Source organism: Mauremys mutica, chromosome 2, assembly GCF_020497125.1.
Source record: "Mauremys mutica isolate MM-2020 ecotype Southern chromosome 2, ASM2049712v1, whole genome shotgun sequence".
Taxonomy (NCBI): domain Eukaryota; kingdom Metazoa; phylum Chordata; order Testudines; family Geoemydidae; genus Mauremys; species Mauremys mutica.
This window is the reverse complement of record NC_059073.1, coordinates 108,560,982-108,587,606: the sequence shown is the minus strand read 5'-3', so window position 1 is coordinate 108,587,606 and position 26,625 is coordinate 108,560,982. Positions and strand designations below refer to the sequence as shown.

The 26,625-nt window shown below is 42.7% G+C and overlaps 2 long non-coding RNA genes across 5 annotated transcripts in view; one reads left to right on the top strand and one right to left on the bottom strand.

Annotated features, from left to right (window-relative positions):
- LOC123364660 overlaps positions 1 to 10,950 on the bottom strand; it is a 140,490-nt gene extending 129,540 nt beyond the window's left edge. For 2 of the 3 annotated variants that reach the window (XR_006577199.1, XR_006577201.1), the window contains exons 1-2: positions 8,283 to 8,397; positions 8,038 to 8,195 (exon numbers count right to left, since the gene is read on the bottom strand). This is a non-coding gene — a long non-coding RNA (uncharacterized LOC123364660). Of the gene's footprint in view, positions 1 to 8,037; positions 8,196 to 8,282; positions 8,398 to 10,846 lie in introns of those variants that run through there. The other variant, XR_006577200.1, reaches the window with a different exon arrangement.
- LOC123364659 lies at positions 938 to 26,341 on the top strand. 2 transcript variants are annotated; one of them, XR_006577197.1, is made up of 6 exons: positions 938 to 1,157; positions 3,869 to 3,961; positions 8,528 to 8,731; positions 16,398 to 16,491; positions 22,289 to 22,406; positions 26,090 to 26,341. It is a non-coding gene; the product is annotated as an uncharacterized LOC123364659 (long non-coding RNA). The 2 variants fall into 2 exon arrangements; XR_006577198.1 differs by lacking the exon at positions 8,528 to 8,731.
- The last annotated feature ends 284 nt before the right edge of the window (positions 26,342 to 26,625 follow it).

The window sequence follows — 26,625 nt, the reverse complement described above, 5'->3', positions numbered from 1 at the left end:
GATCTCTCAATGAGCACAGAGAGAACCTGAAGTTAGAAACATTCATCATCTTTTTCCCCTCCTATATTTGTCCTTATTAGAAACCATGACTAACATTATCTCATTAAGTACAAAAATAGAATGCATTAGCTGAATATAGACTAGTAACGAAAGATGAATCTCATGGTCCCTAAAGAAAATTGAGACAATAGCGTAGGATTGCCCTTACTACCTACAGTAGTAGAACACTGGCAAAGGTGCCAGTCAGGTTCTTTTCAAAGATTGGCTACCAGCTCTTCTCTGTTATCTAATGGGAGGTCATGGTCTAGTAGTTAGAGCAGCAATCCAGGATGCAGCGATCCTGAGTCCAAAGGGTACTGACATAAATTCACCATGTGACCTCGGACAGAGTCTCTTAACCTCTCCAGGCCTCACTTTTCTTATTATGCCCACTTTACAGATCAATACTCTCTACTTCAGAGTTACTGTGAAAGTTAATTAATTAACATTTAATACTGTGCTTCTAAATTTGGCTCAGAGTTGCTATTTCTGTACAAGCATTGATAACCTGCCCTGCCCTGGTTACTCACAGCAGCTAATCCACACTCTAATCTGGTGGACAGAAGAATAAAAATGGGTGAGCGAGACTCAATTTCAAACAGTATTTTTAATGAATAAAAATGATTTTTAAAAGAGATTAGAAACAGCAAGTGAGTGCACCAGTACTACACATCTGATGCAACAACAAATTAAAATAATTTATCACTTAAAATTGGAAAATAAAATAGGATAAAATAAAGGGAATGAATTAAAACAACGGGTTTGGTCCTGCTTTGAGCAGGGGGTTGGACTAGATGACCTCCTGAGGTCCCTGCCAACCCTGAGATTCTATGATTCTATGAGTAAAACAATAAGGCAGAGAACTGTGCAAAGCTGCCATTATGAAGCAGTACTGGAACCTTTACACAGAGTGGATAACAACAAAGGCAAATTAGAGCAACAGTAGGATGGCCTGAAGCCATTGCCTCAACAAGCAGGCTGTTTATCAGGGTGTTATCTCCCTACTGAGTGGGTGTCAAATGGAAGCACAGAGGGTATTTGGTGAATAGAACTGCGGAAATACTGAACTACCCAACTACCTCTTCATGCTTGAATCTCAAAAGTGCTTTACAAAGGAGGTAAGTATTATGCCCGTGTCACAAACAAGAAAATTGAGGCATAGACGTGAAATTACTTGGCCAAGGTTACACAATTGGTCAGTGGCAGAACTAGGAATAAAACCCAGATTCACCACCACCACCACAAGACTCACTTTAGTGCTTTATCCACTGGACCTCACTACCTCTCTTAAATAAAGACAAAGCACAGTTTTCTGTCATGCAGTCCTTGTAAAATAGCAGAAGAGGATTAAATTACACTGACCACCGTCCTACAGAAGGAGAGGGCTGTGCTTCCAGTGCTATGAGTGTTATAGTTTTGGGACTGTTCAGTGGCCGAAGATTAAGAACTGGGCAGGAGAAGTCCCCTTATGTAAGGAGTTTGGGTTATTAGGGAGGCTCATAGTAATGAAGTGAGCCCTTCGGTCTCTCAAACCTGAACTGCAATCCCTTAAAGCAGGCAGATGCTAGCTTTAAACATGCCCAAGCAGACAGTTAAGCGGCAACCTCATCTTGATCAAGCTCCCCTTCTCCCTCAGCTCTGCGCTACTGGAGTATGCAAGAGGGATGGTAGGGCATAAAAGAGTGATTTATTAGGGGGAGAGACGTAGGGTTTTGGTTACTGAGGACTCTCCCTGTTTTGACGCAAGCTTTCCTCCCTCTGTAGCAATCTCATTAATGGTGCCCCTCTTCCGTCCTGACCCAGCAGTATTTTTGCTGTGGAGCCCAATGCAGTGCTCCTTATCAGTGCTGCTCACTATGGCCCCAATTCAGGAAAGCACCATCCCAGTTCAGCAAAGCCCTCAAGCACATGCTAAGCCCCACTGACTTCAATAAAAGGGCTTTACCCTATAGCCCTCTTTCCTGGGGTCTTCTAAATGCAGAGAATTATACAGTCACCACTAAAATCCCAATCAAGTGACAACAGATACACTCTCCAGCAAGAGGGTGCCGAGTTAGAAAGCCTCCATTGCTTAGTGTGGCTTATTGGCCATACGGGGTAGTCGTTGCTGTTAATGCAGTTTCTTCTATCAATAAAGCTGCAGCAGCTACTTTTCTCACTGTACAGAAACCTGTGGAGCTATAAGAACCCTTCCACAGCTGAACCAAAATGAGAGTGTGTCTGCCTCATTAACTGGGAAACAATATCACGCTCTAATTGGTTCAGAAGAGGAGGCAAAAATAGACAACATATGTCTTCACTCTTACAGAATCATTCAGTTAAAAAAAAACATATTTGCTTATGTTTCCACTACTGTCTAGCAAAGTCTGTAAGCATTAGATGCCTCACAGAACATTCACCGTCTCCTTCTGGAGCCATAGCTCACAGAGACAGTTCGCGTTCTACAAAGATGTTAGAAGTGACAAAGCCTCTTAGACACATGGCAGAGGTGTCAACAGTTGCCTGGAAAAGCTAGAAGAGATCTTGTTGGCTACCTGGAAGGAGTGGTAGCCACAAACATCTGTGCACTTTGACAAGGAGCCCCCTTAATGGGTGTAAAAGAGAAGAGCTATACAGAACATAGAAACGTAACTGCCATAATGTATTAAGAACATAAGAACAGCCATACTGGGTCAGACCAAAGGTCCATCTAGCTCAGTAGCCTGTCTTCCGACAGTGCCAAAGCCAGGTGCTTCAAAGGGAATGAACAGAACAGATAATCATCAAGTGATCCATCCCCTGTCGCCCATTCCCAGCTTCTGGCAAACAGAGGCTAGGGACACCATCCCTGCCCGTTCTGGCTAATAGCCATTGATGGACATATTAGACCAATGGTTCATCTACTCCAATATTCTGCTGTCACCAGCACTCCCCAATACCAGATATTTCACAATTATGGGATAACTTGTCCAGACAGATTCCTTCCTAGCTTCAGGCAGATAATTTTGGTTTACACCCTGAAACAAGACAGTTATGTATTTTAGTGCTATGTAAAGTAACTGTGGTGGTGGTTTTTCTGACAGAAGGAAAAGCAGACATGCAAAACATTGGTTTTAGTTAGTGCAGTGATTGTAATTTGAGCAGTTTTCCCCCACTCACTAAGTACAATGCAAGCATTAAATATTGTTAATGGCAAAAGTTTGGGAATGAAGTTAACTCTTAAGAAACAAAATTTATAAGTTAGCATCCAGTAACCATTTCAGAACATCCTTGGTTCTGGATTAAAAAACTAGCAAGTGCAGTTTTCAAAGCTCTAAGTATACATACAGGACTTTACAAGGCCCAGTTTTGCACTTCCCACAGTCAATAGAGAATGCAGGATCAGACACACAAGGCCCAGTTTTGATCTCACATCACTGTAAGATACCAGTAACTCCACTTAATGGATTTACATCAATTTAAAACCTATGGCTATGTCTACACTACAAATTATTTCAGCATAATTTACATTGCTCAGGGGTGTGAATAATCCACACTCCTGAGCGACATAAATTACACAGACCTAAGCGCTGGTGTGAACAGTGCTATGCCAGCTGGAGAGCTTCTCCCACCGACATAGCTACTGCCACTCGTGGAAGTGGAGTTATTAAGCCAACGGGAGAGTTCTCTCCCTTCAGTTTAGGGCAGGTCTATACTACGGGGCTAAGTCAACCTAAGTTATGCAACTCCCGCTACGTGAATAATGTAGCTGGAGTCAACGTACCTTAGGTCGACTTATTGCGGTGTCTACACTGTGCTGGGTCGGCAGCAAAAACTCTCCCGTCAACTTACCTTATGCTTCTCGTTCCAGTGGAGGACCGGAGTCAACGGGAGAGCGATCGGCAGTCAACTACACCCACTAAATCAACCCCCGGTGTATTGATTTCCGAACATCGATCCCCCAGTAAGTGGAGACAAGCCCTTAGAGTGTCTTCACCAGAAGCGTTACAGCTACATCAGTACAGTTGCACCGCTCTAGCTGCTGTAGTGTAGACATTGCCTACATAGTAAGTGACAGGAGGTTACACTGTGCAAAATACATTTTTAAATCTTAAGCCAATAGAAATACTTCCATGATTAGTGTGTGAGAATCCCAAAGGAAACATTTTAAAATAAACTAAGACATTCACTTGTCTGAAATCTAAGCATTGTGATGGTGTATGAGAGCCTAACAGTAAAATGCTAGAAGATTGCTGTGTCCCCAAACATGAAAATTACTAACTTATTTTCTTGTCCAGGATGAACTGCAAAAAGTGAAACAAAATAATAGTAGGCAGTAAACTGGTAAAATAATTGGTAAAATTCTGTTTTAGAAGATTTTTAAAGTCCTTTATGTAACAAATCACATGCATAACTTGTCCTTTTAATCCAGTCACTAACTATGTGGGAAAATACACCTTTTCCAATATAAATGGCATTAGTATTAAAAGAGCAGCTAGTGTACATTTGTCCATAGCAGTTTATGCCCTGATCCTGTAACAAGCACCATGCAGACAGACCCCTGTGCCCATGTGGAGCTCATTGCAAGGTCAAGATGTCGTTGCTGAGCTTGCATTGAAATAAAGAGGCTCAAATCAGCAATAAAATGAAGGGAATTCAATAATTACGTCCTCATGGAACTTAATACGGGGTTATTAGCTATGTATTCCTTTCAACATGATTGTGATAACTATGAAATCCTCTAGGAATCTCTTAGCCATCTCTTTTTGTGCAGCTGTATCACCCTGCTTTCTACCCTCTACCCCTCCCTCATCAGTGTACTGCCTAGCACCTTTTTAGTTTAAATGCCATACATATGGCTCCCCTTGGAAATCTAAGTATTGTACAAATCTTTTAATGTGCAGGTTTGAGTAGAACCATCCAGAACTACAACAGATGGGAAATATTGCACCTGTGGATTAGAGATTTTACTTGACCGGGTAATTGTGTGATAATTATACTTTTAGGTGCTCAGAAATTAACATATCTAAGGCAACTTGCTGATATAAATCCAAAAATGAGCAGAAGGGAAGAGCAACATTCCCACTCTGCAAACACTTTTCCATCATTTTATTATACCTGCATTATTAAATGAACAGAATTTTAAAGACTAGTCCATCAGCACTGAAATAAGGGGGATTCAATTACTACAGCAATTTGACCAAATAAATCCAACAGGGAAAAGTGCCTCCAGCAACACAGAAAACACAGTCCAACCAATAAGCTCAAGCTCAAAAAGGAATAAGAAGGTACTGACCCTGCCCTGAAACATGTCCGTGTGAGGGTTTAAAGACTAGAGGCCTGACTTCCAGTTATAAGAAGACCCCTTTAACACTGCTCTGGCCCACGGTAAGGCCCTTTTACACTGCCAGAGCAGGGCAAAGGGGCCTTAATGTAAACAAGAATCAGAGTGTTGTCAATTCTTGACATTTTATTGTGAATCTCACAGTATTTGGTGGTTTTTTTTAAGTGCCAGCTCCTGGAGGCATGTGATTAAACAAAAGTCTCAGCTTTAATAATAAAAAAGAAAAAGTTTCTACCACTCAGGATTATAGAGAAAACTCAATGTACCCAGTGCTTAATTTGTGCCAGGGCTAGCCAGGGTTGAGCCCCAGCACCTCTAGTCTTGACAGTTCATAGCCCCAGCACCTTTAGGCTTGCCGCATCAGCACCTCTTTCATTATAAAGTAATTATAAAGTAAGCACTGAGTGTACTCTAAAGGCTCCAAAGCCACAGGGCCAATAAAACCCCTAAAACTTGTTATTTTTCATGCTCTCTGTATGTGTATATATATCTCCTCACTATATGTTCCATTTTATGCATCCGATGAAGTGGGCTGTAGCCCATGAAAGCTTATGCTCAAATAATTTGTTAGTCTCTAAGGTGCCACAAGTACTCCTGTTCTTTTTGTGGATACAGACTAACATGGCTGCTACTCTGAAACCTGTTATTTTAAAAGATACTGCGATTTTTAAGACAATCTCATGATTTGAGCACTGTGGACAGCAATCAACCCCCTCTTTTTATATATGATAAGCACATCCCTCTGCATTTGTTATAGATGCTATAAAGTTGCTGTTTACAATGCTTTACTTTGTAGTGCTTTCTCCATGGTACCTTAGGTTCTAGAAACTGTTCACTTTGAATTTATGCACTACAGTATTTCCCAAGAGCAGCAATAGTTCATCATTATCGTTCTAAACTGGAAACTATCTACAAACATCTCTCTCATAAAAAAAGGATGTTTAAAGATGATCAGACATGCATAAAGATCTCTCTGTAGTTCTATTCAGGCTTTTGCCATGGCAATGTCGCACCAGGCCTCCACAGGGCACAAACCCATCCTATTTTAGATGTAGCTGGAACCCGTTTTTAGAATCCTTTAAGTTTTTATAATTGGCTTGTTACATGTTTCCTCAAAGCCACCCTCACCTCTCCTCCCTTTAACAAATTATAAGCTAAGAAAGCCAGAAGGAGCAGACCTGACTTTGTGTTCAGAAAAACTGCCATTTGTTTGCATTGTGTTGCAGGAGCTATGGGTGGAATTTTCAAAGCACTCCCCACCAAGACAACTCTGCTGCCATTGAAGTCAAGAGTAAAAGCCACTGGCTCCAATGGGAGCGGAGTTAGGCCAACACTGAGTGCTTTTGAAAATCCTATTGCACATGCTTCCTTTCCCTTACCCAGCATGGGAGGAAACAGAGGACCCTCAATTTTGAGAAGGGCCTACAACAACTGCATGGAGAGTTGCGGGGTTATGCAATATCATCCCCCTACACACACACAGCTTTGTCCCCCAAAAACCCCTCCTCGCTCAGGGCCGGCTCCAGGCACCAGCGCAGCAAGCAGGTACTTGGGGCGGCCAATGGAAAGGGGTGGCACATCCGGGTCTTCGGCAGCAATTCAGCAGCAGGTCCCTCAGTCCTTCTTGGAGGGAAGGACCAGCCGCTGAATTGCCACCAAAGAATGAAGTGGCGCAGTAGAGCAGCCGACGAAATGCCACCGGTCGCGGCTTTATTTATTTATTTATTTATTTTCCTCTCTTCGCTGCTTGGAGCGGCAAAAAAGCTGGAGCCGGCCCTGTCCACGCTCACTTCCAGCAATGGTCACACCTTAGCAGAGGCTGGAAAGTCAGTGAGAGGGAAAGAGGAGTTAGAACAGCCACCCTGCACAGCATGTTTCCCCTCCAAACAGATGTAAAGTATAGTAAGAAATGCAGTTACTTTTACTGCTGCTCTGAGGAGCTGCAAATGCCCCATAGTAGACCCCCCCTTCAACAGGGAAAAGGAAGCAACTCATGGCAGCTGCCAAGGAAGGATGCAAGCTAGGAGCAGCACAGAGCTGCTGGATCTCCTGGTATGTGCCAAGGGAACTTAAAGGACTTGGCAAGTGTTTCCATTCACCACAGACCTACACTAATAACTGTCCTAGCTATGCCCTCCTGCTGTGCTCAGAATAAAACATGACAATAGTGGCAAGCATCCCACACACCAGCACCGCAGCTGGCTTGGACATTCTTTTCCTTTTGTAGGACTACTAGTGGCTCATTCCTCTCTTTTTCGCCTTTCTTTTCTCCCTCATCTCCATTTACACATCAGCTCCTATTTTCTAAGCTCCACACTGAGTTTGGTGGATGCAAGTGGAGGATCTTTCAACTCTGCCCAACCTTATGTGAGAAGTGAGAGTTAGTTAAGTGTGGGGGAGGGTGTTTGTTTTGGGTTTTGCTTGTTCATTTTGGGGGTTTTCCCTCCCCTGCAATTCCCAGGGCCATTCCCGTTCTCACACTAGCCTAGGGCAAGCTGGGATGGCCTCAAGATATTTTGAAAGGCAAGCAAGCCACAGGGTTGTCACAGCTACATTGCCAAAGAAGCCAACAATCATGCTTGTTTTTCCACAGTCATTCCCACCTGTGCAGGACTGAAGCTCCTGCCTTTCCCTATTCCTCAACCTGGCAAACAAGCCAGGAGACATCAATGGCCCCCTGAAGAAAAGTGCCTTACCTCTTTAGGTCAGGGAATGGCTGCTGCCTCAGTTTCCTTCTGGCTGTGCTGTGGTTCCCTTTCATAAGTAGGGTTGTTTGTCTCTCTGACCAAACTGAAACAAGTCCTCCTCTTGTGGGGTATGCAAGAGTGGTGAAAGGAGAGCACCTTGGTGTTTCCTGCAGCCCGGCCCCAAGTAAAAAAAAAGAATAGAAATGGAGGCTTATTCCAGCCAGTCATTCCCCAAAGAAACAAAATAAACTAACCACTCCTAGCTCAGCCACTTGTAAAGTCCTGCAGCTTCATAGCCTTAAACCCTCTCCATCAGCACTCCCAGAAGGAGCTTTCATCTCTCCACTTGGAGTGACTGAATGTTCTCTGATAGTGTGTCACAACAAAGGTGCTCCACTTCCTGTTTCCTCCTGGCCTGTATTAACCCCTTGGTTTCCCTTAGCCTAGGTTAACCTGCTCTCCTGCTACATGTGTTTTGTTTTTTTACACCTCATCACAGGTCCACTCCACTCTCTTCAGACACAGCAAGAGCCATCAAAGACAGCAGTGTGAGTGAGCGTGTGGCGGGAACATGGATAGGACACACCCAATATATTTGCCTAGTTTGAGTGCTGGGCATCCATGCCCTACCACTAGTCCCCAGCTTTAGAGAGGAGAAAAACACAGTTTACAAAGAACATCTCCAAAGGTTCAGGTACTTAAAGTAAGTTATTGTCTGAAAAGGGACTGTCAAAAAAGGTCACTTTCTTACTCCAAAGGCCTATGTGTATTCAGAGCCAGAAAAGACTCCCTTTATTTTCCACACATTTTTATACGGTTAAGGGAAACTGCAACTTTATCTGAGAGATCATTTTTATATGATGGCCTGTGAGCATATCACAAAGATGAAAGGAAAAACGAACAACAAGTGAGTGAAAGGCTGGGGGTGAGAGCAAAGCTGTGTGAAGTTACCAGTTTTCATGTGAGAATTCTGTGATTTTCATGAAGCCATCACTGTATCACTTTATAGCAGCAAACACACCTTTTGCTGCAACTGCAACAACTTTTCACACCTCCACAGGAAAAAGTTGTGAACTTTCCCTTATTTGCCTCAGGATGGAATGTAGCCATTTTGGAGCAAGACAGGTTTCCCCCACCCCAGCCCCCAAGCTGGAACTGCATTTGTTTTTGTTTTACGGAGGAAAATGTCAGAAAATCCATACACTATTTTGATTTTTGAGGAAACCCAGAGAGAAAGAAACTAATTACAACCCAGGCAATCCCCTTCTTTGGTCTGTTAGGATTCCTTGATGCAGTGACCATCAAGAAGAGAAATCTCTCTATTCCTTGAAATAAATTAGAGAATGAGCCATAGAAAGCAGGGAAAAGAAATGAGACAATGTGATTGATTGCAGCAGGAAAGCATTGGACTCAGGACAGATTGGAAATTTTAATAAAAAGAGAGATAGGGTAACAGGGATTAGCCAGTGTCACAAATACTCCTTGTCAGGATTTAGAAGACAAAAATGAACAGCTGTTGGACGCTTTACGATGAAGGGCACAAAAAACACTTACTTTAACAATTTCAAGATAAAATAATATTCGTTAAAGCAAAACATGCAGTGTAATTTTTTAATCCACCTGGCCCCTGAGGAGTCATTGACACCACTGCAAGGTGAGTGTGATGTTTGGTAGCATTCTTGCTCTCACTTTGTGCTGTTATGAATGACTGCATAAGGTCCAAGGTAGTGGAGAATCAGGCCCACTCTAGCTAGGCTATCAAGAGAGATTCCATAATCTGATCTGGAAAGCCTTTACCATGGGCTAAGAAGGCTGTGGGGTGTTTTTGGTTGACTTTTTTTTTTTTAAAGGCTGAGTTGAAGTATAGGGAGGATTGAACCAATCTGGCTTTTAAGAAAAGACAAACCTTTGCCCCAGACTTCAACCAAACATTTTTTGAGGTTCAGAAATGTCTGATTAGCTTTCTTGTTGTAACTGTAAATGTTTATGTGCCTCAATGCATCCTTTTGTAGGGAAGCAGAAGTACTGATAGACTGTGAGAATAGTTTATTTTTGACAAACCCAGAGAAGCTGGTAGAACTGTGAATATCACAAGCACGTGTGACCTTGCAAGATTTGCAGCCCTAAGAAGCTCAGAAACATTTGTTCCTTTTTTCAGGATGCTTAAACTAAATAGTCACTGGTCTGTCTGATGTGGTTCAATGAAAACTCCAGGGGCTGTTGCTCACTGGACTTTACCTTGAGATAGAAGTTCAGACTCAGCCATGCAAGATAAATACAGTACCTTATACTTACAAATCTATCCATTACTGTAATGTGCCCTTTTTCATGCTGGAAGAGGGGAAGGTAGATACAAATGGATGGGTGTGGACTGAGGAGAAGTGGCAGCATCTGTCTTTCCCCTTTTCCACATACACCTTCCTGAATGCCACCACAACTTTTCCCCACATACTCCTTCCCTCCCCACCACAGATCCCTCAGTTTTTCTCCTTTGCAATGTGGTCAACCACACAGATGACCCATGTTCTCTGACCCGAATCAACTCAAAACAAGTAGACAAGGCATCCAAATGGGAAAACAGTAACAAAATAACCTCCTGTTTCACCCTAAGCACATGGTGAGAGAGAGCCATCCACTTCTGAGGGAGGGACAGCTGAACAGGGCAGAAGAAATATGGAATAGGTTACACCAGAAGAGAACCCAATGGTATCAGACCTTTTCCTCAAGCTCAAATATGAAAACCCTGGATGCAGAGTTGGAATATATAAAGGACCTACTGCGTACTACACTAGAGAAATAAGTCAGGCCACTCTCTTACTTCAGGTAAGCGATCTCCTAAAGAGGATGCATGAGCCAGTGTTCTAAGTCCATTTAGGATCCAAAGGCACCCCAGAGCCTGCTTACTGCGCAGGGTGCTGCCATGTTAATCGTGTGAGTGAAGTAAGGCGTACTTGCTTTTTGTAGCCTCACACAGCACCACCTAGGGACGGATATGCAGTTCTGCAGCCTCTTATTAAAAAGGATGGGAAACCACACTGCCCGCTGGTGTTTATTCTATGGTTTTAAAAATATAATTTTCCTTGAGGTTTTTGTTTGTTTGTTTTGGTTGGTTGGCTGGCTGGCTGTTGTTTGTTTTAGGTTTTTCCTTCTCTTCTGCCTTCATTGGTCCAGGTTGCTGGTGTCCCCTTCTGCCCCACTAACAGGAGGGGCTTCTGGAGGCAGGTTGTTTTTGAGGGGGGTTTAGAAAGGAAAAAGAGAACGATCATGGTAAGGAGAGAGGGACTGGCCGGCTGAAACTAAATGGAGGTGGAGAGCCACCCAGCACAACTCCAACATTGGGTGAGCCTGGCCAGCCTTGCAATGTGCTGTTTGATGCATCGTCTGTGCAACTTCCAAAGCTGATGTCCTATGGCACCAGCCACAAGTAAAATCATCCCGCCCCCTGGAATAAATCCTCATCCCCTCCTTGGCACAGCTGCTTCTGTGGGCACTATGAGGAAGGGATATGATTTTGCCTCTCAGAGCCAGCCTGGCCCATAGAATCCAGCTTGGATCTGCATAGGGATTCAAAATAAAAGACTGTTTGGATCCACTTCCCCCCATTTCTCTCTAAAAGTGGTCCCTAGCTCATACTGTACTTAAGCCAGTTCAGGCCAGGCCTTAAAGGGCCAGCATTCCTGAGCAACAATCTTCCTGTAAAGGAATCTGTAGGCGAAATAGTTGCTGCACCCTATTACCTGAAATTAGACTGGTGTGTAGTTATTCAGGAAGTTTCCCCTTCCCTTCACCCTTTTCTGTTAGTAGAAGTCTAAATAAAAGCACTAGTTTCCATTTTTAAATCCCAGAATTCTAATTATTCTTCATAGTCCCCATGCTATGGGCTAAGTGCCGGTTCCTGAGTCATAACTATAAAGGGAAGGGTAACAACCCACCTGTATACAATACTATAAAATCCCTTCTGGCCAGAGGCACCAAAATCCTTTTACCTGTAAAGGGTTAAGAAGCTCAGGTAACACCTGACCCAAAGGACCAATAAGGAGACAAGATACTTTCAAATCTTGTTTGTGCTCTGTGTTTTGGTGGTGTTTGCTCTTGGGACTAAGAGGGACCAGACATCAATCCATGTTCTCCAATTCTTTCTGAACAAGTCTCTCATATTTCAAACTTGTAAGTAACGGTCAGGCATGGCATATTAGTTTATCTTTGTTTTCTCAACTTCTGAATTTTACCTTTGCTAGAGAGAGGTATCCCTGTTTTGTTGTAACTTTGAAACTAAGGCTAGAGGGGTTTCCTCTGGGCTCTTTGAATCTGATTACCCTGTAAAGTTATTTTCCATCCTGATTTTACAGAGATGATTTTTACATTTTTTTTTAAATAAAAAAATCCTTCTTTTAAGAACCTGACTGATTTTTCCATTGTCCAAAGACCCCGGGGTTTGGGTCTTTGATCACTTTGTAACCAATTGGTTAGGATATTACTCTCAAGCCTCCCCAGGAAAGGGGGTGTAAGGGCTTGGGGGGATATTTGGCGGGGGGAGAGGAACTCCAAGTGATCCTTTCCCTGTTTCTTGTTAAATCACTTGGTGGTGGCAGCGTACCAGGTTTTAACCTAAGCTGGTAGATATAAGCTTAGGGGGCTTTCATGCAGGTCCCCACATCTGTACCCTAGAGTTCAGAGTGGGGAAGGAACCCTGAAATCCTGCAAATCAATATTGGCACACCTGAGCAACTTTACTCGGTGGCCTAGATTCTCCCCACATAGCTGGCTAAGCGAGCACCAACTCAGGGCAAGGGAATCCTTGATGACATACAGCCAACATTACAGCTTCACATAGCCTTGGCTGCTGGCACAGGCATTGTGTCCAGAGCATCATTACACCCTGGCTATCACCAGCTGCCATAAGAGCTCCTTGGGTGTACATGAGAGGGCTTAATGCCACCTTTACACCCTCTTCCCAAGTTGGTCTGTTTGCTCCTCAGCCAATGTGATGAATCATGAGCAAAGCTTCCCTTATGAGTAGGTGTTGCAAGACTGGGCCCTCATTCATCAAAAGGATGGAACTTATGCCTTTTTTTTTTAAATTACAGCACCATAAGATTTTAACATTTACAGCGCCTAGACTTTGTTATCAAGCTTATTCCCTCTTCCCCTCCTCCTCTGCCTTCTGTCTTTGGTAAGCCCTGCTTTCCATCTGGGCGTTACCATGGGCACTGAGCTAAAGCAGCAGGCTAGAGCGTGGCTCTGAAAACCTCTCTTCCCATGGAATCCCGCCAGCATTTGTCAGCAATATAATGGCATGTACCACACAAACAATGTAACATTATAGCTCATTCTTTCCCTTTCATTTTCTACACACTTAGCGGTAGCCAGAGCAATTTGTGAAAATTGTGAAATTCCTGCCTGGCCCATTTACTTTCATAAACATAACGATACATCTTTTGGTAATGTTGTCAAAGCAGCTTGGACTATAAATTCCACTCAATTGAAACCTATGCAGTAACCATCAACTAATATTTGAGCCACTGGATTGTCCATAAAGGATGTTAATACTGAGACATATAGCTGAGTGTTTGCCTCAAACTGAAGGGAACATTTAAACAGTTTCAAGTTGGAGAGTTTTCAAAACAGAAATTGAATATTTAATTAAATCCTCACCAACTGCCTCCTCCTTCTAAGCTTTGTTGTTTTTTTTTTAGTCAGGACTTGAATAATTAACAAAGTAAATATGGAATCCTGCAGTGATTTAAGACACCACTGATTGCATCCTCGAGTGTCTTGTTTACTTAGACTGTCGAATTACAGTGTTGAATCAGAATGAGCTGCAGACCCACAACCATTTGGCAAACAGCCAAACTATATTTAGAATGCAAGGTGTGTAGGATTTCTAAACACAATTATGCCTGCAGTGAGAGGTTCCAGGATAGGAACACAGATCAGTGGTCCATCTACTCCAGTGTCCTGTTCCCAATACTGCCCAGTACAGATGCTTCAGGGGAAGGAGCAAGAAAACCTACAGTTGACAGTTATGAATACTCTGCCTACAGGAAAAGCATCCTCTTAGCACCCATCAGTTACAGGTTAATTTATGCCGTGAAGCATAAGTGTTCATATCCCTTCCAAACCAATTGAGGTCTGATCCTCAGCTGGTGTAAATCAGCCTTCAATTTTAGCATATATATTTTCATTTTTAATCCCTCTACTATAATCCTAGGTGTTCGTCAGCCATATAAACATCCAGTCTTTTTTTGTTTATTTTTTGAATCCTGCTAACAATTTGCAGCCTATAACTAAGTGCATTACTAAACTAATCCCTTCTCAAACATGTTTTCCCAGTAGGCTTTAAAAGGTAGATATTTGGTGTGACTTGATACAGGAATGACTAGGTTATGGAGAATTAAGACACTATGACATTTCTAATCATAATTATTTATTAATGTATAGTACCCAAAGTATGTTAGGCGTTGTCTACATGGGAAGCTTGTTTGGTATAACCTATGGCAAATTTAAAGCAATATTGTTATGCCAGTATAAAACACACACAACCCATGTAAACACTCTTGTTCCAATATAAGTCTGGCCACAAGGGGGTGGGGGAATCATATGCATATGATTACATCTGCATAACTATATCTATATAAATAGTAAAATAGTACATCTGCCATGTAGACAAAGCCTTAGGTGCTTTACAGGAAACATGGAACGATGCTGCTCCAGGTTCTTCCTTGCCCTGTACTAATTTACACCAATGCAAAATGGGTGGGAAGTGGATGTAAAATGTTATTATCCTGATCTGGTAGCATTTGACATCCACTTTGAAGCGGTGTACAGTAAATGATTACACAAGATGTTAGGCAACAGAGGATCAGGCCTACAGTCTCTGCCACAAATTCACTAGTGCTTGATTCTGCACCTTTGAAGTCAATGAGAGTTTTGCCATAGACTTAAATGGGGGCAGGATAAGAGCCTTATATTCTAAGCATCTTAGGGCTTGGCTACACTTGCAAGTTACAGTGCATTAAAGCAGCCCCGGGCACACTAGCTCACTACCCGTCCACACTGGCAAGGCACATAGAGCACTCTGACTCCAGGGCTAGAGCGCTCCTGGTACTCTACCGCAGCGAGAAGATTAACACTTGGTGCACATTGGCTGAAACGCCCGGGCCTCAGTGTGAACAAGGTGCTGCATTACTGAGCTCTGATCACCCTCTGGAAACATCCCATAATCCCCTTAAATCAAGTGGCCAGTCTTGTCACTGTTTTGTAATCACTGCAGGAATGCAGACATGCTCTTTGAAAGCTCCATTTCTAACAGCTGGCATGCTTGTCTGCTCAGAGACAAAGCAACCATTACTGTGGCATGCTGTGTGAGCGAGGGAGAGGCGGGGAGGGGGGCGGTCTGCTGCTGTCTGAACTTACAAGACAGCATGCTGACATGCTCTCAGCCCCCCAAAACCCAATCTCTCTCTCCCCCCACATACACACAACACACTCCCTGTCATACTCCAACCCACACCCCCATTTGAAAGCACATTGCAGCCACTTGTATGCTGGGATAGCTATCACAATGCACTGCTCTCTGTGGCCGTTGCAAGAGCTCCTAAGGTGGCCATGCCAGTGCGCTGTCAGCTGTCAGTGTGGACAGATTGCAGCACTTTCCCTACTGCGCTCTACGAAGGCTGGTTTAACTCAAAGCGCTCTACATCTGCAAGTGTAGCCATGCCCTTATACTATTGTAGTTATAGTAATAATTAGTCTACTAGGTATATAAATGGGCTATCAGCAAGTTTAGGCTTGAAATTAGGAGTGAAGTTCTGGAACAGCCTTCCAAGGGGAGCGGGGGGAAACCTAACTGGCTTCAGGATTGAGCTTGATAATTTTATGGAGGGGATAATATGAGAAAACTGCCTACAGTGGCACGTGACCCATCCACGACTGTTAGTAGCAAATATCCCCAACAGCCAGAGATGGGACACTCGATGGGGAGGGCTCTGACTTACTACAGAGAATCCTTTCCCAGGTGTCTGGCTGGTGGGTCTTGCCAAAATATTCGGGTCCAACTGACTGCCCTATTTGCAGTCAGGAAGGAATTTTCCCCCAGGTCAGATTGGCAGAGACCTTCCTCCGCAGCATAGGACACAGGTCACTTGCAGGTTTGAGCTAGTGTAAATGGTGGATTCTCTGTAACTTGAAGTCTTTAAATCATGATTTGAGGACTTCAGTAACTCAGCCAGATGTTAGGGGTCTATTACAGGACTTGGTGGGTGAGATTCAGTGGCCTGAAATGTGCAGGAGATCAAACTAGACAATCATATTGGTCCCTACTGGCCTCTAAGTCTGTAAATATTGTTTGTAATGTTTGCCTCATTTAGAACCTGGTCCCTCTGAGACCTTACTATGTGCCTTCCTCCAGACTTATGAAAGTGCAAGGAGTCCACTCTGGGCCATCAGCAAGTCACATCCTCAGTAAGTGGTACCTGAATAAACATGTTCCTACAGTTACTGCTGTGTGGATCTACTGTGTGACTGTTCCCTTTCTTCTGATACCACAGTATAATTGAATATCCTTAGTTTCCTCTGTAGCAGAGTCTATTAACTGGAGAATTTGGAATTGGAAAATTGAATAAGTACTTTGAATTGTACTGAAAAGGTTTAGACTTTCCAGCTATGATTTTAAGTTTTGGGAGGTGCCCAAAGCTCTGGCTTTGTGTCTTAAATAAAAACTAAATTAAATTAAATAAATACACGAGTGCACAAATAGAGTCTTCCATTCACTTTAAGGGGTAAAGGATTGGGTCCTGATTGAAGGTGACCAGGCAAGGAAGGATCAGGGCAACCAGCAAACAAACAAACAAACACACCCAACCATGCATTAACTCAGGATAAGTCATGAGCATAGCTTAGTGGTTCTGTATCTTCTTTGTTCTGCATTTTAAGATACAGCAAACAAAAAGGTGAGGAAAACAATATGACAGTGAATATTGCCAAATTTGCTGGGGCATCATGGAAGAACTGCTTTTTCAGGAAGCATCTGAATGGACAGAAGTCAGTAACTTGGAGCAGTAGAGTAACAAGGTCAGTGTATGCACTGGAGCAGCATAAAAAATGCATATATGCACTTGTGGCAGATACAGATGAATGGAACATCAACCCTGGCATCATGGGTGGCATGGAGGAGGCAGGGCAACACAACAAGGGATGAGGCAGTTGGTGCAGACCTAAATACATACAAAGAAAAAAGTCCAGCTAGAGTTAGATGCCACAAGTCCCTGTATACTATTCTATTATCTTTCAGTTTTTGTAGCACCCACCACCTTAGTATCTAAGCCCCGGTATTGTACTCACAAAGACAGAAATAGCAAATTTACACTAGCTAATCCTAACAATTTAGGCTGATGCTACATTCTCAATAAGAAAAGCAACAAATGCTCAGAGAGATAATAGCGGGTCTTCCTTTAGAAATAATCCCCCCCATCACTTCTCCAGCAAAAAAAACAATAAAAATCCAGAATCTCTGAATTTCTTTTCAAACCTTCCTGTCCACCTGGTAAATTTTCTATTTGTGCTTTCTCATTCAGTCTCACACCTGCTTATCAACCTTCCAAAACTCATCATAATAGAAGGGTATGGGTCAGAGCCTCAACTGGTATAAATTGGTGTAGCTCCATAGGCTTGAGAGTTGCACTGATTTACACTAGCTGAGATCCTGGATTGGTATGTTTTCCTCCCAACCAAACAATCCACAGGCAACTGAACAGTCAGACAGCTGCTCCCATATTAGAAATATAAAATGGATTCCCTTGCACCTTTAATCATTGCTTGATTTGCTCAGCCTGTGAAATTGCAAGTCTGTTTGGATTTTGGGGATTCTATGTTTTGTGGGTGGTCCACCATTATCTGGTGTTTTTCTCTTTAATTTCCCCCTCCCCCTCGACAGCAAGCCCTATATCTGATCATGGAGGGCAATGTGCAACTTCCCCCTTAGCTCATCACCATCATCTGTGGGGCTCAAAAGCAATGCAGGTTGCTTTCTCCATCATTTCTGAGCACACTGGGCCCAATTCCTATTTGCCTTAATAACTTGCAGCTATGCACTGCCAAATGAATGTAAGATACTTACTTTGCCCTAGTAAATATAGTGAATCAGGCCCATTAGTCTGCACAGTTCTCCTGAGTGCTAGTGGGCTTGCAACTTTAATTTTTGAATTCAGATTTCTCTTGTGGTATTCCAGCATTACGTTACTTAGCCAGCTGCTCAGCTGTGTGTCTCATTGTCTTTATTCCATTGAAGAGCAGAGCCCTTCTACCTACATGAAACAATATGTAGCCCCTCTTTTAATTCTTTGGATTTTACTTATTCTAGTGAAAAACAAAACACATTACAAGTGTAGTTTATACAATGCCTCTTTTCCCCCGTAAGTGTCCAAAGAAATGAAAACAGCAAAGACTCTAGATGTAATTGTAGGCTAGATCAAAAAGAAAAAGCAATGCTTATAACTTTAAAGCTTTTTACACAGTACAGCTTGGATTTTTGCCCTTTATACCAAGACCGGCCTGCACTTTTCCTAATGATTGATTAAGTCGCCATCCTAGAAATAGCTGCAGAAACACTAATGTCAAGTGAACTGCAAAGAATGGTGTGTGTAGTTTCCAGTACTTTGCTAATTATTGTCTGGCTAATGGAGCTGAATCCTTGCACAGCACTTGATGTTTCTGTAGCAATTTGCCCTGAGGACTCAGAAGAGAACATGATACGTCTTTAGGAGTTGAAGTAGAGAGTACAGTTTAAAGGATCTAATTAAAATCTGTTTCATGGTATTCTAAGAAACTGGCCTTTAAGGATTTGGAAGAACATAACCCAGCCCAGCAGATAGGAAAGAGAATTTTACTAAGTAACAAAACATAGGAATGTAGAAACAGAAATTAATTCTGTACTGTCCTACTCCTGAGAACCTGAAATAGAAGTAAAGGGAATGCGAAGATGTGACTGTATTTTCAAAACCCTAAAGCAGAATGTAGTATGATATTTAAGAAAAAAACATTAGCAATATAATTAAGATAAAGCATAAGGATATCTCTAACTGTGGCAGCCACTATCTGGATTCTTTAACATCACTATAAACAACACTGCTGTAGAACTGAAATAGACTTGCTCTGGTTAAGGAAGATGGATATTCCTTATTGAAACTACATGGGAATTAGGGTGACCAGATGTCCCAATTTTGTAGGGACAGTCCGATTTTTGGGTTTTTTTCTTATATAAGCTCCTGTCCCGATTTTTCACATTTGTTGTCTGGTCACCCTAATTGGAATGCAATTTCTTGTACTGCTTTACATCTTACAAACATGTACAGCTGCAAGATAGACACAGAAATTTATGGTGCTGGATTCAGGTCCTGCAGGTTAAAAAAAACTAGAAAACTAGGCTTAAGTTTACACGTAAAATGTATTTCTTTCAAAATTTGGGGGTGATGCCTGTGTATTCTCTTAGGGATTTGGCCCCAGAAACAGTTTTGGAATGCATTTATTTTAATTTTAGAAAGCTTTTCATTTAACCTTGAATTCCTTGAATGGCCATCAAATCAATAATTACTTTTGGTCACTTTCTTAATTTTCTTTCCCGTGCTTGCAGCAGGAGTGCCTGCACCTTTGAAATGCAAAATTGCAAGGTTCTGAGGTCCCTGCCTATGCCATTAAAAGCACCTTCACTGGAAGCAGTCAGGAGTTGCGGCTGACTCAGATTCACTTAAGAAGATTGATGATTCACCTTTTAAGTGTATAGAGGTTACCAGCACAAATGACTCTGATGGAGGATTTGTGTGATTCTTGCAATGCAGCTGTGCTGGGCTGAAATCTGCTGGGGAAGAAGATAGCATGACATAGTTTGTGCTAGTGGAGTGAGATTACTGCTGTTAGATGTAGATTTAGGGCCTGATCCCAAGTCCATTGATGTTAATTGGAGCTTCTCCATTTATTTCAAAGGGCTGTTGATCGGGCCCTTAGGAAGAGATGCGGGTACTGTAGAACTTGAAGTCATTGCCACATCTATTCCTGCCTTTTATTGCAATGTTCCTTCTTTACACTGAAGGAAGTCTAGGTGGGGAAAATCAGCTTGTGCCCATTCAAGTGGTATTATTTCTCTCCTTTGAGAGTATTGCCCCGTATACCAGCCTTTGTTTTCCGCTCCTTGTATTTTTGTTCTCCATTGTGATTTTGTCAGCTGCCCTGACTTCACTCACTTTCTCTAATTCACAAAATAGATAAAACAAAGTGTATTCTTCTACATCTAAAAAGAAACTAATAAAAAAAATCCTAACCTACAGCTAGAATGGTCACCAGTTTTAGCACACAGCATATAATTCAGTCCCTCCATAGCAGTGTTTTCTGTTGTGCAAGGGATGAGTCTGACCTATGCTATTTTAAAGCCTCTCTCCCCTTTTATCTTTTCTATTGGCACTTATGCTCATAAAGGACCTGATTCTTCCCCCTCAAGTTACAGGTTGATTCCCATTGGCGTGGTATCTCGTATGAGGGAGGTGGAGGAGAAATGGATCCACTTTCTCTCCGTCTTCTCCAGGTGCACTGCCAACTTTGGATGCAGGACCAGAGTCTTAACTAAAAACATACTGCAACAAGCTGAATTTAGCTTTGCATCTATTCTCCGCTTCTACTAACTTCTCTCTATCTCATCTCTTTGGGAAACCAATGAAAAGCCCATAATCTACCACCCAAAAGACAGGCAAGCAACTAGTCAGGTTTGCCAGAGTTTGCAATGGGGTCCTCAGAAGGCAGCTTTATGTCTGTCTTCGACAGTGCTTGTGCCAGGGGAATCCTCCCACAGCTAGAACCAGGATTTTTTATGCCACTCCAGCCTTTTATGCAGCATTAAAGGAGCCAAAATGTGTGGGGAGTGTGGGGGTAAAATATTCTGCCGTGTCTGGGATTTGTTGGGTTCTTATTCAGTCCTGTTCTGACATCATGAAGTCATTACAGAGACCCAGCACACCGTGGGTGGGGTAAATGCCAAACTGTCTTTGTTCTAGACATTCACAACTTACACCACACACCTCATCCTTAGTTTCCAGACAGAGACATCATGAACTCCTACAATTGACCACAGAAAGTAAACTGCATGCAGTTTAATGTCTTTATGCTGGGGGTCAGGCATGGAGAAAGCCATTTTGGGATTGAAATCAGATTCCAGAAAAATCTCAGTATTTTAAGACTATAGAGCCCCCTTTCCATATGACTGGCGAGACAAAAAGATTTAAAAAAAAATACCTAGGAAGTTTGGCAAGTACTTTAACCCAAGTAAAACAGTTATTTGCAATAGGCTTGTCTTTAACATAAAAGAAGACTCGAGGTCAGCCTAAAATCTGTGGATGCAAAGATAACAGATCTGAGAAAGGGAGTAAAGTCCTGTGAGTCTGAGCAGCTGCATGATGCTTTTTATTCATGCCAAATAGTTTGCACGTTTCCAATACAAAGCTAATTATTTCTTATTCTGCAATCTCTAGCTGCAGAGTGGCAGGGAGGATTAGTGAGCTTCACAGTAAAATGCTAAATGAGTTGTATCCAGCTCAGACTAAACCTGTTTTTACCAATAACAAACAAATGGAGCCACATCACCCAAACTCTGTCAGAAAGGAAATCTACAAGCTAACCTAAATAGAAAACACCACTGCTGAATAAAAAGGGAACATTTTTAAATGCCAGGGGCATAGGTAAAGATTCAGACATCTTTAGCTGCATTATTTTGTCCAAATCTGTCACAAAGCATGTACAGAAATGCAGAATAGATCTTGTGCTAAATAGGGATGCAGGTGACCCTTATTCTAGTTGTTTATGCAGTGGATGTCTTGTAAAAAATCTGAGAGCATTGAGTGTAGATCTGGAACTTGTAAATGCAAAACTGAAGGCTAAATTAGATAAAGGAGCACAAGCACTATGTCATAGTGCCAAAAGCACAATCTGATGTATTAGGAGAAGAACCCCTGAAACCTAAAGTGAAACTAAATTTATTTCTTACTGTAAGAAACAGCACGTCCTCAGAAAAGAAAGCTACATTGGTTGCATATCTACAGCTCACTGCCAAACTGAATATGCAGTGTTAGTGTAGCCATGTTTGTCCCAGGATACCCAAGAGACAAGGTGGGTGAGGGAATATGTTTTATTGGACCAGGTCCTGAAGAAGAACTCTGTTCCAAACTGAATAGGCTTCAGTAGATGCACGTGTAAATATCAGACTTTTAACTACTAACAGGTTTGGACATTATTCTGCTTAAGAGAATCTATGCAGTAAATTACTTCACTCCAAAAGAAAATTAGCAGAGGACTGAAACAGCAGAACAGGAGGATGTTTTTAAAGGACAGGCTAAAAGGTAAGCTTCATAGAACCACATATTCAGTCTGACCTTCCAGTAAGCACAGCATAGAATGATAGACAATCAGAGGTGTAAAAACTGAATTGGACTGGATGGTAGAACAGAAAGGAAAATGCCTATATATATATAGGCTAAGGCAGTTCCATCCTAGTAGTTATTTGGTAAATTTACTGAAGTTTATCTAAACTACAATCCAAGAGAAATTAAAAAAAACATTACCCCCATAAGAATGGGTATGTAGAAATTACGTGGATCAATGACAATACCACAGAGTACCTTTCCCCAGCCCCTACACTTGAAAAAATATCAGCCCAACAATTAAAAAAAACCTGCAATAACTGTTATAGAAGTTTCCTTCATCCCTCAGTTTCTCCTCCCCCTGTGAAATTTTTTCAGCTGCCATCCCTGGATCCAGGGCCGGCTCCAGACCCCAGCGCGCCAAGCAGGCGCGTGGGGCGGCATTTTCCCGGCAGGGCGGCATTTGGCTCCGGCGGACCTTCCGCAGACATGCCTGCGGGAGCTCCACCGGAGCCCCGGGACGAGTGGACCTGCCGCAGGCATGACTGCGGAGGGTCCCCTCTTCCCGCGGCTCCGCTTGAGCTCCCGCAGGCATGACTGTGGATGCTCCACCGGAGCCGCGGGACCAGCGCACCCACTGCAGACACTTCTGCCCCGGCCGCGGGACCAGGGAAGGGCGGCGAGTGCGCCGCCCTGCTTGGGGCGGTGTAATTTCTAGAGCCGCCCCTGCCTGGATCCCAAAAACAGATTCTGGGATCCTGGCAGTGTATTCTGCATCTTTCTGTCTGGCTCCACAGCTCATCAATCTGCCTGATCTGTGTTACTTTTGTTCTCCTCTACATCCTCCTCATTCCTCACCAACGCGCTGCATGTTACTTCTATTGTCCAGAAAGCATATTGGGCTGAATGGAAGGATGAATCCCAAGGATTTGGTCCAGCTCTTTGTAAAATGGGCTCCTTTTCTGCTCTGAGCTGGCTGACTTGTGGTGTCCTGCGCTTTACTGCACTGGACCCCGCAGCCTTTGATTTTCCTGTGACAATGGCTGCGTCTCCTGGTGATACCTATCTCAGCCATCTGGTCAGACACTATTGTACTGAACATGACCTATTTCAGCTGGCCCTGGATCTTCTCCTCTCCTCGCAGAGCTATCAGAGCACACCTGTTGGCTTCTGCCCATTTGAGAAAATGCTCTTTTCCTTTTGAAACTCAGATGAAGCTAAAGAAGTCAAATAAAGAAGTAGTTTTCTGTGAAAATAGCATGCAACTCCATTCCACAGCGTTTACAGTTAAGTAGCTTTCATCCAACCTGGCCCCTATGCAGCAGAGTGCAGAAAGTGGACCATAACAGGTCACTTAGGCAGTGACCAGTACGCTGTGGAACAGTAGCAGGAAGACTATGTGGACCATTATTTGTGTACAGTTATGTACATGAGTACTATTATACTAGTAATCTCCATGCACGTTGGCACTGCACCAATATGAACTGGCAAGATGGAGGACCACAATACCTCAAAACCAGTCTAGTCAAAACAGCTTTTGTAATGCCTGTGCACCGTGAATCCAAGGTATGTGCTGGAGGGCACGGGGGGACAGACCTTGATAAGCATGCAGGGTTAAATCACATAGGTACCTTTGAAAAATGTATGAGTCTAAGTCCTATTTTCAAAAGTGACAGGCACTTCGACCCAGATTTTTCAGGTATTGTCTACACTACAATCAAAGGTGTGATTGCAGTTTGAGCAGACATACTGACAGAAGCTTTAATCTAGACAAAACAGCTAAAAAACAACAGTGAAGATGCAGCGGCACAGTCCCCAGCATGGCCTAGCAATGCAAGTACATCACCAGGGTCCCTCACAGAAGCCTGTGCTGCAACATCTTCACTGTTATTTTTAGCTGTGTTTGCTGGCTTACAACTAGTGTGGCTATAACTACCCAAGCTGCAGTCACACTTCCAACTACAACATAGACATACCCTGAAAGTCATAGACCTTGCAACGCTGAGCAAAGAGACTTCGATGGCGAAGTCCCATTTTCAAAAGTAAGTTGGGAACTTGGAAACTCAGTGGGACTCTGGTGCCTATGAGAATCAAGAGCCTAACTTGCTTATGTGCTTTTGAAAAATCCCGCTAACACAGCCTGAAAAAGAAGAGTGTGGAAGCAGTAGTCCCCATGCTTCAGGTTTCACCGTTGTGCCTATAGGCGGTGCATCGGTAAGTGAATGGGGCTGTGTAGAGCAATCAGATATTTGCAGCATATTATAAGTCTTTTAAATCGGCAGCTCTTGTAAAAAAGTTTGACTGTGTCCTCAGAGCACAAAATTGCGAAGACAAGTAAAGGATAACTTTGTGAATTGGGGCCGGATACCGAGAGAGATGCTGTAAAAGGTGATGAGACATGCATCGTTTGTGGCCTTAACAAGTGGTGAGGTGTTTAACGCCTATCAGGAGAGATCTCTGTAGTAATCCAGTTAGCTTTTAAAGCATAATTATCACTTCACAGCAAAGGCTGGACTAGATAATTGAAAACTTCAATGCCTCTCAGACTCTTTGTGCAATTAAGCAATTATTTCCTGATTAGCAATGATTTTAACAGACACGGGTGACATAGAAGGAAATATGAAGAAGCTTGAGCTTTTGAAGAGTGACTCAATTAAGTGTCTGATTATTTTATCCATTTATGTAATTAGGTAGGCTCAGCTGTACTGAGTCAGACCATTAGCTCTTCACAATCCTGTTTAAGGAGACAGGTGTACCCACACCCCTAAGAATACAAAGGAGAATACCAAAAATAGAAATATATGTGATGGTCCACTCTCTTGCTTGGCTGAGGGTTGCCTATAACAGACGTCACTTCAAAGAAAGAGACGCAAGTGACTTTCAGAGATTAAAAGAAAAGCAAATTCAAAATACTCTGGGAGACATATCTACCTGTAAGTAGAAGAGAACTAACATATAAAGAGAAAAAAACAAAAAAATAGATCCTAGGCTCAGTAATCCAATAGAACACCATTCTTTTTTATCTTTTGTCCTCGCCAGAGTACCTCTGCCACTACTCATATACCCCTCAACATTTCACTTGACAGCAACTTCCATTGATCCAGAAAGATTTGATGGGACTTGACACATAATGCTGCTCCCACAGGAGCTTCTCCCTTCCTCCACTCTCCTGGGCCCAGTACTTGAAGGCTCAGACACAGGAACTCAGTGTCACTGTCTCCAGTGGGGGTACAGCATGCTAACCCTAGGACCACTAAACAGATGTACAGTATGTACTTAAGGCACAATCATCCCACATTGAAGTCAATAGGAGCTTTGCCACTGACATGAATGCAGCCCATCTGGGGTATTTTTTTCTGAAGTTTAGGAGTGCTGGAATGGCAGAGATAATGGTCCCCATTTCCAAGAAACAAGTGCTATTAAAAAAAAAAGTTTCCTCAGCCTAGAAAAAAAAATTATTTCTGACATGAGTGAGTCAGCAGATAGAGAACACAGTCCCCAAATAAAGCACTGGTAACTTAGGCAAGAGGACACAGAACAAAGAATATGTGAGGAGTCTTCCTCTCTCACAGCGGCCATAGCAAAGTGTTGTTTCTGATTGGTTGGAGTGTGATAAGGGTGACTAGCTGACCACTGCTGCTGATTATTGGTCACTTTTTCAGAGTCAGAGACGAGCAGCATCGCTGACAAAAATGAAAGTTTGCAAGATACCTGAAAACTTGAAACTGAGCATTTGAAGAGATTGACACCTCTGATGGCTGAGCTGGCAGCCTCATGACACTAGTGCCTCAAGAAATGCAGAAGATGCTATCTCGACATTCTGGTGACATCTTGGATCACAGACATCGTAGTGATCAAACAGCTGGTGCAGTGCAGTGACATCAGCATATTCTAGACTGTTTAAGATCTGATTAAATGCCCTATATAACTATTGATTTCTCCCATAGCATTCTCTTTTGGATCATTTCATGCCCTCTTAAGTCTTCCTTGGCAATGATTTCTTGAGGAGAAGCTTCTAGCTAAGAGATATTGCTTTTTATCTATTCCTTTCCCTTGGCTTGCCATCTTGTTCTGGACTGATTTTCCTAAAACTCCAGTCAGTCACCTTGAAATACAAAGCACTACATTAGGTCAAACACATCAATTAGAATTAACATTCTGTAGGCTATACAAAGTTTTAGAGGAGTCTAAACTTAGG